The 13,539-nt window shown below is 45.1% G+C and overlaps 10 non-coding genes across 10 annotated transcripts; all 10 read right to left on the bottom strand.

Annotated features, from left to right (window-relative positions):
* Positions 1 to 550: 550 nt before the first annotated feature.
* LOC141238953 (U2 spliceosomal RNA) lies at positions 551 to 741 on the bottom strand. The gene has a single exon (XR_012304395.1). It is a non-coding gene; the product is annotated as a U2 spliceosomal RNA (small nuclear RNA).
* Positions 742 to 1,855: 1,114 nt separating this feature from the next.
* On the bottom strand, positions 1,856 to 2,046 carry LOC141238922 (U2 spliceosomal RNA). Its single transcript, XR_012304366.1, has one exon. It is a non-coding gene; the product is annotated as a U2 spliceosomal RNA (small nuclear RNA).
* Positions 2,047 to 3,174: 1,128 nt separating this feature from the next.
* Positions 3,175 to 3,365, bottom strand: LOC141238911 (U2 spliceosomal RNA). The gene has a single exon (XR_012304355.1). It is a non-coding gene; the product is annotated as a U2 spliceosomal RNA (small nuclear RNA).
* Positions 3,366 to 4,486: 1,121 nt separating this feature from the next.
* LOC141238898 (U2 spliceosomal RNA) lies at positions 4,487 to 4,677 on the bottom strand. Its single transcript, XR_012304343.1, has one exon. It is a non-coding gene; the product is annotated as a U2 spliceosomal RNA (small nuclear RNA).
* A 1,114-nt stretch (positions 4,678 to 5,791) lies between these two features.
* On the bottom strand, positions 5,792 to 5,982 carry LOC141238886 (U2 spliceosomal RNA). Its single transcript, XR_012304332.1, has one exon. It is a non-coding gene; the product is annotated as a U2 spliceosomal RNA (small nuclear RNA).
* Positions 5,983 to 7,097: 1,115 nt separating this feature from the next.
* Positions 7,098 to 7,288, bottom strand: LOC141238874 (U2 spliceosomal RNA). Its single transcript, XR_012304321.1, has one exon. It is a non-coding gene; the product is annotated as a U2 spliceosomal RNA (small nuclear RNA).
* Positions 7,289 to 8,409: 1,121 nt separating this feature from the next.
* On the bottom strand, positions 8,410 to 8,600 carry LOC141238863 (U2 spliceosomal RNA). The gene has a single exon (XR_012304310.1). It is a non-coding gene; the product is annotated as a U2 spliceosomal RNA (small nuclear RNA).
* A 1,117-nt stretch (positions 8,601 to 9,717) lies between these two features.
* On the bottom strand, positions 9,718 to 9,908 carry LOC141238851 (U2 spliceosomal RNA). The gene has a single exon (XR_012304299.1). It is a non-coding gene; the product is annotated as a U2 spliceosomal RNA (small nuclear RNA).
* Positions 9,909 to 11,023: 1,115 nt separating this feature from the next.
* Positions 11,024 to 11,214, bottom strand: LOC141238840 (U2 spliceosomal RNA). The gene has a single exon (XR_012304288.1). It is a non-coding gene; the product is annotated as a U2 spliceosomal RNA (small nuclear RNA).
* Positions 11,215 to 12,328: 1,114 nt separating this feature from the next.
* Positions 12,329 to 12,519, bottom strand: LOC141238828 (U2 spliceosomal RNA). The gene has a single exon (XR_012304277.1). It is a non-coding gene; the product is annotated as a U2 spliceosomal RNA (small nuclear RNA).
* Positions 12,520 to 13,539: the final 1,020 nt, after the last annotated feature.

Here is a 13,539-nt window from a genome sequence, read left to right as displayed (position 1 = left end):
TCTTTTATAGTCTGCAGGCATTAAATGAAAGAAGTCAGTGTTCCAGCAGAGGGAGACAACGTTTCAGAAAAGGCATTGTAGCAAACCAAAACAGAAATTTTAAGCGCAGCAGAGTAACCAGCTCACATACCTGTTAGCTCAGGTGAGTTTAAAAGGCTGCTGTTGATAACAAGGGCATTTGCTAAATAGATGGTGTGTGTGCAACAATATACTGAAAGGTCAATTATATTGTGCAGCTTATCTCACCACCTGTAGTTATTTAGGTGAAAGCTCCAAAATGCTTGCCTAATATGTCTGTTTATCCAAAAGGAAGTATAGAGGGAGAGCTAGATAGATAGCATTGCATTACATTACATGGCAATGCAATGCACAGTTGCTGAAGTTGAACCAAAATGAGCTTGTCATCTGGCTTCTGCAACTTTTAACATGAAAAATCCAATGAGGAGAAGAAAAGCAAAGCCAAAGAGTCCATCCCAAAATCCGACAAACAAGCCAAATGAACAAAAAGCATTGAATTCAATTCTTTCTGATTTTAGAAACTGCATTAAAGAAGGGGTGCACCGGTCCTGGAGATACTGCAATACCAGGTCAATGCGTGGAGTGGACAGAGCAAGCTCTTTTTCCATCTCCCTGTTCTAAAAATCCATTTAATATATGGTCCCCAGACAGGGGACGTATCAGATATTAAACTGATAAGAACAGATACTACACTTGATCTTAGCCAAAAGGCCGAGAAGCGATAACCAGAATTGGTTTCCGACTACGGTGCCACCCAAGGATTCTGAAAAGTCCATTTGTGGAGATGGCCACCTGGACTCCCGTTAAGAAGACATGCTGTCAACCTCTAGATCCCTCACATGCCTGCACTTTTCGGCTTGCTGCTGCTGCAATCCACGCGTTTTAGATCTGCATAACTCCACCTCTTTTAGCACAGTACCCTCAACCCCCGGCTGTTCCCACCCGCCTCAACACCGTTGGAAGGGAGGAGAACCAATTAAGGCGGGGGGGGGTGGAACGAGCAGCTGTCTACCCTTAGCAGGAGGGTTGCTGATTAATTACCTCTCCTGCTGCTGCTGCTGCTGGCTGTCCAGCAGCAGACTGAAGGTGGCTGCTGCTGTGCGCAGGTATATAAAGGCTCAGAGCCTATTATGACACGCGCAGCCAGCGTTCCATTGCCACATTCCGTCTACTGCAGGCGGGATACCTGGATGGCTGAATGTCACTGAGAAGCTCACAGAGACCGCCATAAGCAACAGTTTAAAAGAATGCCACAGACTAATCAACCAAACTTTTTGGGTTGGTTTCTCTTTTATAGTCTGCAGGCATTAAATGAAAGAAGTCAGTGTTCCAGCAGAGGGAGACAACGTTTCAGAAAAGGCATTGTAGCAAACCAAAAAAGAAATTTTAAGCGCAGCAGAGTAACCAGCTCACATACCTGTAGGCTCAGGTGAGTTTAAAAGGCTGCTGTTGATTACAAGGGCATTTGCTAAATAGATGGTGTGTGTGCAACAATATACTGAAAGGTCAATTATATTGTGCAGCTTATCTCACCACCTGTAGTTATTTAGGTGAAAGCTCCAAAATGCTTGCCTAATATGTCTGTTTATCCAAAAGGAAGTATAGAGGGAGAGCTAGATAGATAGCATTGCATTACATTACATGGCAATGCAATGCACAGTTGCTGAAGTTGAACCAAAATGAGCTTGTCATCTGGCTTCTGCAACTTTTAACATGAAAAATCCAATGAGGAGAAGAAAAGCAAAGCCAAAGAGTCCATCCCAAAATCCGACAAACAAGCCAAATGAACAAAAAGCATTGAATTCAATTCTTTCTGATTTTAGAAACTGCATTAAAGAAGGGGTGCACCGGTCCTGGAGATACTGCAATACCAGGTCAATGCGTGGAGTGGACAGAGCAAGCTCTTTTTCCATCTCCCTGTTCTAAAAATCCATTTAATATATGGTCCCCAGATAGGGGACGTATCAGATATTAAACTGATAAGAACAGATACTACACTTGATCTTAGCCAAAAGGCCGAGAAGCGATAACCAGAATTGGTTTCCGACTACGGTGCCACCCAAGGATTCTGAAAAGTCCATTTGTGGAGATGGCCACCTGGACTCCCGTTAAGAAGACATGCTGTCAACCTCTAGATCCCTCACATGCCTGCACTTTTCGGCTTGCTGCTGCTGCAATCCACGTGTTTTAGATCTGCATAACTCCACCTCTTTTAGCACAGTACCCTCAACCCCCGGCTGTTCCCACCCGCCTCAACACCGTTGGAAGGGAGGAGAACCAATTAAGGCGGGGGGGGGGGGTGGAACGAGCAGCTGTCTACCCTTAGCAGGAGGGTTGCTCATTAATTGCTCATTAATTACCTCTCCTGCTGCTGCTGCTGCTGGCTGTCCAGCAGCGGACTGAAGGTGGCTGCTGCTGTGCGCAGGTATATAAAGGCTCAGAGCCTATTATGACACGCGCAGCCAGCGTTCCATTGCCACATTCCGTCTACTGCAGGCGGGATACCTGGATGGCTGAATGTCACTGAGAAGCTCACAGAGACCGCCATAAGCAACAGTTTAAAAGAATGCCACAGACTATTCAACCAAACTTTTTGGGTTGGTTTCTCTTTTATAGTCTGCAGGCATTAAATGAAAGAAGTCAGTGTTCCAGCAGAGGGAGACAACGTTTCAGAAAAGGCATTGTAGCAAACCAAAAAAGAAATTTTAAGCGCAGCAGAGTAACCAGCTCACATACCTGTTAGCTCAGGTGAGTTTAAAAGGCTGCTGTTGATAATAAGGGCATTTGCTAAATAGATGGTGTGTGTGCAACAATATACTGAAAGGTCAATTATATTGTGCAGCTTATCTCACCACCTGTAGTTATTTAGGTGAAAGCTCCAAAATGCTTGCCTAATATGTCTGTTTATCCAAAAGGAAGTATAGAGGGAGAGCTAGATAGATAGCATTGCATTACATTACATGGCAATGCAATGCACAGTTGCTGAAGTTGAACCAAAATGAGCTTGTCATCTGGCTTCTGCAACTTTTAACATGAAAAATCCAATGAGGAGAAGAAAAGCAAAGCCAAAGAGTCCATCCCAAAATCCGACAAACAAGCCAAATGAACAAAAAGCATTGAATTCAATTCTTTCTGATTTTAGAAACTGCATTAAAGAAGGGGTGCACCGGTCCTGGAGATACTGCAATACCAGGTCAATGCGTGGAGTGGACAGAGCAAGCTCTTTTTCCATCTCCCTGTTCTAAAAATCCATTTAATATATGGTCCCCAGATAGGGGACGTATCAGATATTAAACTGATAAGAACAGATACTACACTTGATCTTAGCCAAAAGGCCGAGAAGCGATAACCAGAATTGGTTTCCGACTACGGTGCCACCCAAGGATTCTGAAAAGTCCATTTGTGGAGATGGCCACCTGGACTCCCGTTAAGAAGACATGCAGTCAACCTCTAGATCCCTCACATGCCTGCACTTTTCGGCTTGCTGCTGCTGCAATCCACGCGTTTTAGATCTGCATAACTCCACCTCTTTTAGCACAGTACCCTCAACCCCCGGCTGTTCCCACCCGCCTCAACACCGTTGGAAGGGAGGAGAACCAATTAAGGCGGGGGGGGGGGGGGGGTGGAACGAGCAGCTGTCTACCCTTAGCAGGAGGGTTGCTGATTAATTACCTCTCCTGCTGCTGCTGCTGCTGGCTGTCCAGCAGCAGACTGAAGGTGGCTGCTGCTGTGCGCAGGTATATAAAGGCTCAGAGCCTATTATGACACGCGCAGCCAGCGTTCCATTGCCACATTCCGTCTACTGCAGGCAGGATACCTGGATGGCTGAATGTCACTGAGAAGCTCACAGAGACCGCCATAAGCAACAGTTTAAAAGAATGCCACAGACTAATCAACCAAACTTTTTGGGTTGGTTTCTCTTTTATAGTCTGCAGGCATTAAATGAAAGAAGTCAGTGTTCCAGCAGAGGGAGACAACGTTTCAGAAAAGGCATTGTAGCAAACCAAAAAAGAAATTTTAAGCGCAGCAGAGTAACCAGCTCACATACCTGTTAGCTCAGGTGAGTTTAAAAGGCTGCTGTTGATAACAAGGGCATTTGCTAAATAGATGGTGTGTGTGCAACAATATACTGAAAGGTCAATTATATTGTGCAGCTTATCTCACCACCTGTAGTTATTTAGGTGAAAGCTCCAAAATGCTTGCCTAATATGTCTGTTTATCCAAAAGGAAGTATAGAGGGAGAGCTAGATAGATAGCATTGCATTACATTACATGGCAATGCAATGCACAGTTGCTGAAGTTGAACCAAAATGAGCTTGTCATCTGGCTTCTGCAACTTTTAACATGAAAAATCCAATGAGGAGAAGAAAAGCAAAGCCAAAGAGTCCATCCCAAAATCCGACAAACAAGCCAAATGAACAAAAAGCATTGAATTCAATTCTTTCTGATTTTAGAAACTGCATTAAAGAAGGGGTGCACCGGTCCTGGAGATACTGCAATACCAGGTCAATGCGTGGAGTGGACAGAGCAAGCTCTTTTTCCATCTCCCTGTTCTAAAAATCCATTTAATATATGGTCCCCAGATAGGGGACGTATCAGATATTAAACTGATAAGAACAGATACTACACTTGATCTTAGCCAAAAGGCCGAGAAGCGATAACCAGAATTGGTTTCCGACTACGGTGCCACCCAAGGATTCTGAAAAGTCCATTTGTGGAGATGGCCACCTGGACTCCCGTTAAGAAGACATGCTGTCAACCTCTAGATCCCTCACATGCCTGCACTTTTCGGCTTGCTGCTGCTGCAATCCACGCGTTTTAGATCTGCATAACTCCACCTCTTTTAGCACAGTACCCTCAACCCCCGGCTGTTCCCACCCGCCTCAACACCGTTGGAAGGGAGGAGAACCAATTAAGGCGGGGGGGGTGGGTGGAACGAGCAGCTGTCTACCCTTAGCAGGAGGGTTGCTGATTAATTACCTCTCCTGCTGCTGCTGCTGGCTGTCCAGCAGCAGACTGAAGGTGGCTGCTGCTGTGCGCAGGTATATAAAGGCTCAGAGCCTATTATGACACGCGCAGCCAGCGTTCCATTGCCACATTCCGTCTACTGCAGGCGGGATACCTGGATGGCTGAATGTCACTGAGAAGCTCACAGAGACCGCCATAAGCAACAGTTTAAAAGAATGCCACAGACTAATCAACCAAACTTTTTGGGTTGGTTTCTCTTTTAAAGTCTGCAGGCATTAAATGAAAGAAGTCAGTGTTCCAGCAGAGGGAGACAACGTTTCAGAAAAGGCATTGTAGCAAACCAAAAAAGAAATTTTAAGCGCAGCAGAGTAACCAGCTCACATACCTGTTAGCTAAGGTGAGTTTAAAAGGCTGCTGTTGATAACAAGGGCATTTGCTAAATAGATGGTGTGTGTGCAACAATATACTGAAAGGTCAATTATATTGTGCAGCTTATCTCACCACCTGTAGTTATTTAGGTGAAAGCTCCAAAATGCTTGCTTAATATGTCTGTTTATCCAAAAGGAAGTATAGAGGGAGAGCTAGATAGATAGCATTGCATTACATTACATGGCAATGCAATGCACAGTTGCTGAAGTTGAACCAAAATGAGCTTGTCATCTGGCTTCTGCAACTTTTAACATGAAAAATCCAATGAGGAGAAGAAAAGCAAAGCCAAAGAGTCCATCCCAAAATCCGACAAACAAGCCAAATGAACAAAAAGCATTGAATTCAATTCTTTCTGATTTTAGAAACTGCATTAAAGAAGGGGTGCACCGGTCCTGGAGATACTGCAATACCAGGTCAATGCGTGGAGTGGACAGAGCAAGCTCTTTTTCCATCTCCCTGTTCTAAAAATCCATTTAATATATGGTCCCCAGATAGGGGACGTATCAGATATTAAACTGATAAGAACAGATACTACACTTGATCTTAGCCAAAAGGCCGAGAAGCGATAACCAGAATTGGTTTCCGACTACGGTGCCACCCAAGGATTCTGAAAAGTCCATTTGTGGAGATGGCCACCTGGACTCCCGTTAAGAAGACATGCTGTCAACCTCTAGATCCCTCACATGCCTGCACTTTTCGGCTTGCTGCTGCTGCAATCCACGCGTTTTAGATCTGCATAACTCCACCTCTTTTAGCACAGTACCCTCAACCCCCGGCTGTTCCCACCCGCCTCAACACCGTTGGAAGGGAGGAGAACCAATTAAGGCGGGGGGGGGGGAGGAACGAGCAGCTGTCTACCCTTAGCAGGAGGGTTGCTGATTAATTACCTCTCCTGCTGCTGCTGCTGCTGGCTGTCCAGCAGCAGACTGAAGGTGGCTGCTGCTGTGCGCAGGTATATAAAGGCTCAGAGCCTATTATGACACGCGCAGCCAGCGTTCCATTGCCACATTCCGTCTATGCAGGCGGGATACCTGGATGGCTGAATGTCACTGAGAAGCTCACAGAGACCGCCATAAGCAACAGTTTAAAAGAATGCCACAGACTAATCAACCAAACTTTTTGGGTTGGTTTCTCTTTTATAGTCTGCAGGCATTAAATGAAAGAAGTCAGTGTTCCAGCAGAGGGAGACAACGTTTCAGAAAAGGCATTGTAGCAAACCAAAAAAGAAATTTTAAGCGCAGCAGAGTAACCAGCTCACATACCTGTTAGCTCAGGTGAGTTTAAAAGGCTGCTGTTGATAACAAGGGCATTTGCTAAATAGATGGTGTGTGTGCAACAATATACTGAAAGGTCAATTATATTGTGCAGCTTATCTCACCACCTGTAGTTATTTAGGTGAAAGCTTCAAAATGCTTGCCTAATATGTCTGTTTATCCAAAAGGAAGTATAGAGGGAGAGCTAGATAGATAGCATTGCATTACATTACATGGCAATGCAATGCACAGTTGCTGAAGTTGAACCAAAATGAGCTTGTCATCTGGCTTCTGCAACTTTTAACATGAAAAATCCAATGAGGAGAAGAAAAGCAAAGCCAAAGAGTCCATCCCAAAATCCGACAAACAAGCCAAATGAACAAAAAGCATTGAATTCAATTCTTTCTGATTTTAGAAACTGCATTAAAGAAGGGGTGCACCGGTCCTGGAGATACTGCAATACCAGGTCAATGCGTGGAGTGGACAGAGCAAGCTCTTTTTCCATCTCCCTGTTCTAAAAATCCATTTAATATATGGTCCCCAGATAGGGGACGTATCAGATATTAAACTGATAAGAACAGATACTACACTTGATCTTAGCCAAAAGGCCGAGAAGCGATAACCAGAATTGGTTTCCGACTACGGTGCCACCCAAGGATTCTGAAAAGTCCATTTGTGGAGATGGCCACCTGGACTCCCGTTAAGAAGACATGCTGTCAACCTCTAGATCCCTCACATGCCTGCACTTTTCGGCTTGCTGCTGCTGCAATCCACGCGTTTTAGATCTGCATAACTCCACCTCTTTTAGCACAGTACCCTCAACCCCCGGCTGTTCCCACCCGCCTCAACACCGTTGGAAGGGAGGAGAACCAATTAAGGCGGGGGGGGGGGGGTGGAACGAGCAGCTGCCTACCCTTAGCAGGAGGGTTGCTGATTAATTACCTCTCCTGCTGCTGCTGCTGCTGCTGGCTGTCCAGCAGCAGACTGAAGGTGGCTGCTGCTGTGCGCAGGTATATAAAGGCTCAGAGCCTATTATGACACGCGCAGCCAGCGTTCCATTGCCACATTCCGTCTACTGCAGGCGGGATACCTGGATGGCTGAATGTCACTGAGAAGCTCACAGAGACCGCCATAAGCAACAGTTTAAAAGAATGCCACAGACTAATCAACCAAACTTTTTGGGTTGGTTTCTCTTTTATAGTCTGCAGGCATTAAATGAAAGAAGTCAGTGTTCCAGCAGAGGGAGACAACGTTTCAGAAAAGGCATTGTAGCAAACCAAAAAAGAAATTTTAAGCGCAGCAGAGTAACCAGCTTACATACCTGTTAGCTCAGGTGAGTTTAAAAGGCTGCTGTTGATAACAAGGGCATTTGCTAAATAGATGGTGTGTGTGCAACAATATACTGAAAGGTCAATTATATTGTGCAGCTTATCTCACCACCTGTAGTTATTTAGGTGAAAGCTCCAAAATGCTTGCCTAATATGTCTGTTTATCCAAAAGGAAGTATAAAGGGAGAGCTAGATAGATAGCATTGCATTACATTACATGGCAATGCAATGCACAGTTGCTGAAGTTGAACCAAAATGAGCTTGTCATCTGGCTTCTGCAACTTTTAACATGAAAAATCCAATGAGGAGAAGAAAAGCAAAGCCAAAGAGTCCATCCCAAAATCCGACAAACAAGCCAAATGAACAAAAAGCATTGAATTCAATTCTTTCTGATTTTAGAAACTGCATTAAAGAAGGGGTGCACCGGTCCTGGAGATACTGCAATACCAGGTCAATGCGTGGAGTGGACAGAGCAAGCTCTTTTTCCATCTCCCTGTTCTAAAAATCCATTTAATATATGGTCCCCAGATAGGGGACGTATCAGATATTAAACTGATAAGAACAGATACTACACTTGATCTTAGCCAAAAGGCCGAGAAGCGATAACCAGAATTGGTTTCCGACTACGGTGCCACCCAAGGATTCTGAAAAGTCCATTTGTGGAGATGGCCACCTGGACTCCCGTTAAGAAGACATGCTGTCAACCTCTAGATCCCTCACATGCCTGCACTTTTCGGCTTGCTGCTGCTGCAATCCACGCGTTTTAGATCTGCATAACTCCACCTCTTTTAGCACAGTACCCTCAACCCCCGGCTGTTCCCACCCGCCTCAACACCGTTGGAAGGGAGGAGAACCAATTAAGGCGGGGGGGGGGGGTGGAACGAGCAGCTGTCTACCCTTAGCAGGAGGGTTGCTGATTAATTACCTCTCCTGCTGCTGCTGCTGCTGGCTGTCCAGCAGCAGACTGAAGGTGGCTGCTGCTGTGCGCAGGTATATAAAGGCTCAGAGCCTATTATGACACGCGCAGCCAGCGTTCCATTGCCACATTCCGTCTACTGCAGGCGGGATACCTGGATGGCTGAATGTCACTGAGAAGCTCACAGAGACCGCCATAAGCAACAGTTTAAAAGAATGCCACAGACTAATCAACCAAACTTTTTGGGTTGGTTTCTCTTTTAAAGTCTGCAGGCATTAAATGAAAGAAGTCAGTGTTCCAGCAGAGGGAGACAACGTTTCAGAAAAGGCATTGTAGCAAACCAAAAAAGAAATTTTAAGCGCAGCAGAGTAACCAGCTCACATACCTGTTAGCTAAGGTGAGTTTAAAAGGCTGCTGTTGATAACAAGGGCATTTGCTAAATAGATGGTGTGTGTGCAACAATATACTGAAAGGTCAATTATATTGTGCAGCTTATCTCACCACCTGTAGTTATTTAGGTGAAAGCTCCAAAATGCTTGCCTAATATGTCTGTTTATCCAAAAGGAAGTATAGAGGGAGAGCTAGATAGATAGCATTGCATTACATTACATGGCAATGCAATGCACAGTTGCTGAAGTTGAACCAAAATGAGCTTGTCATCTGGCTTCTGCAACTTTTAACATGAAAAATCCAATGAGGAGAAGAAAAGCAAAGCCAAAGAGTCCATCCCAAAATCCGACAAACAAGCCAAATGAACAAAAAGCATTGAATTCAATTCTTTCTGATTTTAGAAACTGCATTAAAGAAGGGGTGCACCGGTCCTGGAGATACTGCAATACCAGGTCAATGCGTGGAGTGGACAGAGCAAGCTCTTTTTCCATCTCCCTGTTCTAAAAATCCATTTAATATATGGTCCCCAGATAGGGGACGTATCAGATATTAAACTGATAAGAACAGATACTACACTTGATCTTAGCCAAAAGGCCGAGAAGCGATAACCAGAATTGGTTTCCGACTACGGTGCCACCCAAGGATTCTGAAAAGTCCATTTGTGGAGATGGCCACCTGGACTCCCGTTAAGAAGACATGCTGTCAACCTCTAGATCCCTCACATGCCTGCACTTTTCGGCTTGCTGCTGCTGCAATCCACGCGTTTTAGATCTGCATAACTCCACCTCTTTTAGCACAGTACCCTCAACCCCCGGCTGTTCCCACCCGCCTCAACACCGTTGGAAGGGAGGAGAACCAATTAAGGCGGGGGGGGGGGAGGAACGAGCAGCTGTCTACCCTTAGCAGGAGGGTTGCTGATTAATTACCTCTCCTGCTGCTGCTGCTGCTGGCTGTCCAGCAGCAGACTGAAGGTGGCTGCTGCTGTGCGCAGGTATATAAAGGCTCAGAGCCTATTATGACACGCGCAGCCAGCGTTCCATTGCCACATTCCGTCTATGCAGGCGGGATACCTGGATGGCTGAATGTCACTGAGAAGCTCACAGAGACCGCCATAAGCAACAGTTTAAAAGAATGCCACAGACTAATCAACCAAACTTTTTGGGTTGGTTTCTCTTTTATAGTCTGCAGGCATTAAATGAAAGAAGTCAGTGTTCCAGCAGAGGGAGACAACGTTTCAGAAAAGGCATTGTAGCAAACCAAAAAAGAAATTTTAAGCGCAGCAGAGTAACCAGCTCACATACCTGTTAGCTCAGGTGAGTTTAAAAGGCTGCTATTGATAACAAGGGCATTTGCTAAATAGATGGTGTGTGTGCAACAATATACTGAAAGGTCAATTATATTGTGCAGCTTATCTCACCACCTGTAGTTATTTAGGTGAAAGCTCCAAAATGCTTGCCTAATATGTCTGTTTATCCAAAAGGAAGTATAGAGGGAGAGCTAGATAGATAGCATTGCATTACATTACATGGCAATGCAATGCACAGTTGCTGAAGTTGAACCAAAATGAGCTTGTCATCTGGCTTCTGCAACTTTTAACATGAAAAATCCAATGAGGAGAAGAAAAGCAAAGCCAAAGAGTCCATCCCAAAATCCGACAAACAAGCCAAATGAACAAAAAGCATTGAATTCAATTCTTTCTGATTTTAGAAACTGCATTAAAGAAGGGGTGCACCGGTCCTGGAGATACTGCAATACCAGGTCAATGCGTGGAGTGGACAGAGCAAGCTCTTTTTCCATCTCCCTGTTCTAAAAATCCATTTAATATATGGTCCCCAGATAGGGGACGTATCAGATATTAAACTGATAAGAACAGATACTACACTTGATCTTAGCCAAAAGGCCGAGAAGCGATAACCAGAATTGGTTTCCGACTACGGTGCCACCCAAGGATTCTGAAAAGTCCATTTGTGGAGATGGCCACCTGGACTCCCGTTAAGAAGACATGCTGTCAACCTCTAGATCCCTCACATGCCTGCACTTTTCGGCTTGCTGCTGCTGCAATCCACGCGTTTTAGATCTGCATAACTCCACCTCTTTTAGCACAGTACCCTCAACCCCCGGCTGTTCCCACCCGCCTCAACACCGTTGGAAGGGAGGAGAACCAATTAAGGCGGGGGGGGGTGGAACGAGCAGCTGTCTACCCTTAGCAGGAGGGTTGCTGATTAATTACCTCTCCTGCTGCTGCTGCTGCTGGCTGTCCAGCAGCAGACTGAAGGTGGCTGCTGCTGTGCGCAGGTATATAAAGGCTCAGAGCCTATTATGACACGCGCAGCCAGCGTTCCATTGCCACATTCCGTCTACTGCAGGCGGGATACTTGGATGGCTGAATGTCACTGAGAAGCTCACAGAGACCGCCATAAGCAACAGTTTAAAAGAATGCCACAGACTAATCAACCAAACTTTTTGGGTTGGTTTCTCTTTTATAGTCTGCAGGCATTAAATGAAAGAAGTCAGTGTTCCAGCAGAGGGAGACAACGTTTCAGAAAAGGCATTGTAGCAAACCAAAAAAGAAATTTTAAGCGCAGCAGAGTAACCAGCTCACATACCTGTTAGCTCAGGTGAGTTTAAAAGGCTGCTGTTGATAACAAGGGCATTTGCTAAATAGATGGTGTGTGTGCAACAATATACTGAAAGGTCAATTATATTGTGCAGCTTATCTCACCACCTGTAGTTATTTAGGTGAAAGCTCCAAAATGCTTGCCTAATATGTCTGTTTATCCAAAAGGAAGTATAGAGGGAGAGCAAGATAGACAGCATTGCATTACATTACATGGCAATGCAATGCACAGTTGCTGAAGTTGAACCAAAATGAGCTTGTCATCTGGCTTCTGCAACTTTTAACATGAAAAATCCAATGAGGAGAAGAAAAGCAAAGCCAAAGAGTCCATCCCAAAATCCGACAAACAAGCCAAATGAACAAAAAGCATTGAATTCAATTCTTTCTGATTTTAGAAACTGCATTAAAGAAGGGGTGCACCGGTCCTGGAGATACTGCAATACCAGGTCAATGCGTGGAGTGGACAGAGCAAGCTCTTTTTCCATCTCCCTGTTCTAAAAATCCATTTAATATATGGTCCCCAGATAGGGGACGTATCAGATATTAAACTGATAAGAACAGATACTACACTTGATCTTAGCCAAAAGGCCGAGAAGCGATAACCAGAATTGGTTTCCGACTACGGTGCCACCCAAGGATTCTGAAAAGTCCATTTGTGGAGATGGCCACCTGGACTCCCGTTAAGAAGACATGCTGTCAACCTCTAGATCCCTCACATGCCTGCACTTTTCGGCTTGCTGCTGCTGCAATCCACGCGTTTTAGATCTGCATAACTCCACCTCTTTTAGCACAGTACCCTCAACCCCCGGCTGTTCCCACCCGCCTCAACACCGTTGGAAGGGAGGAGAACCAATTAAGGCGGGGGGGTGGGGGGTGGAACGAGCAGCTGTCTACCCTTAGCAGGAGGGTTGCTGATTAATTACCTCTCCTGCTGCTGCTGCTGCTGGCTGTCCAGCAGCAGACTGAAGGTGGCTGCTGCTGTGCGCAGGTATATAAAGGCTCAGAGCCTATTATGACACGCGCAGCCAGCGTTCCATTGCCACATTCCGTCTACTGCAGGCGGGATACTTGGATGGCTGAATGTCACTGAGAAGCTCACAGAGACCGCCATAAGCAACAGTTTAAAAGAATGCCACAGACTAATCAACCAAACTTTTTGGGTTGGTTTCTCTTTTATAGTCTGCAGGCATTAAATGAAAGAAGTCAGTGTTCCAGCAGAGGGAGACAACGTTTCAGAAAAGGCATTGTAGCAAACCAAAAAAGAAATTTTAAGCGCAGCAGAGTAACCAGCTCACATACCTGTTAGCTCAGGTGAGTTTAAAAGGCTGCTGTTGATAACAAGGGCATTTGCTAAATAGATGGTGTGTGTGCAACAATATACTGAAAGGTCAATTATATTGTGCAGCTTATCTCACCACCTGTAGTTATTTAGGTGAAAGCTCCAAAATGCTTGCCTAATATGTCTGTTTATCCAAAAGGAAGTATAGAGGGAGAGCTAGATAGACAGCATTGCATTACATTACATGGCAATGCAATGCACAGTTGCTGAAGTTGAACCAAAATGAGCTTGTCATCTGGCTTCTGCAACTTTTAACATGAAAAATCCAATGAGGAGAAGAA

This window comes from Phyllobates terribilis, unplaced genomic scaffold, assembly GCF_046119375.1.
Source record: "Phyllobates terribilis strain yellow unplaced genomic scaffold, ASM4611937v1 Scaffold_763__1_contigs__length_703860, whole genome shotgun sequence".
In the NCBI taxonomy this organism is placed as follows: Eukaryota; Metazoa; Chordata; class Amphibia; order Anura; family Dendrobatidae; genus Phyllobates; species Phyllobates terribilis.
Note: the sequence above shows the minus strand (reverse complement) of the source record. Positions and strands in the feature narration are given on the sequence as shown.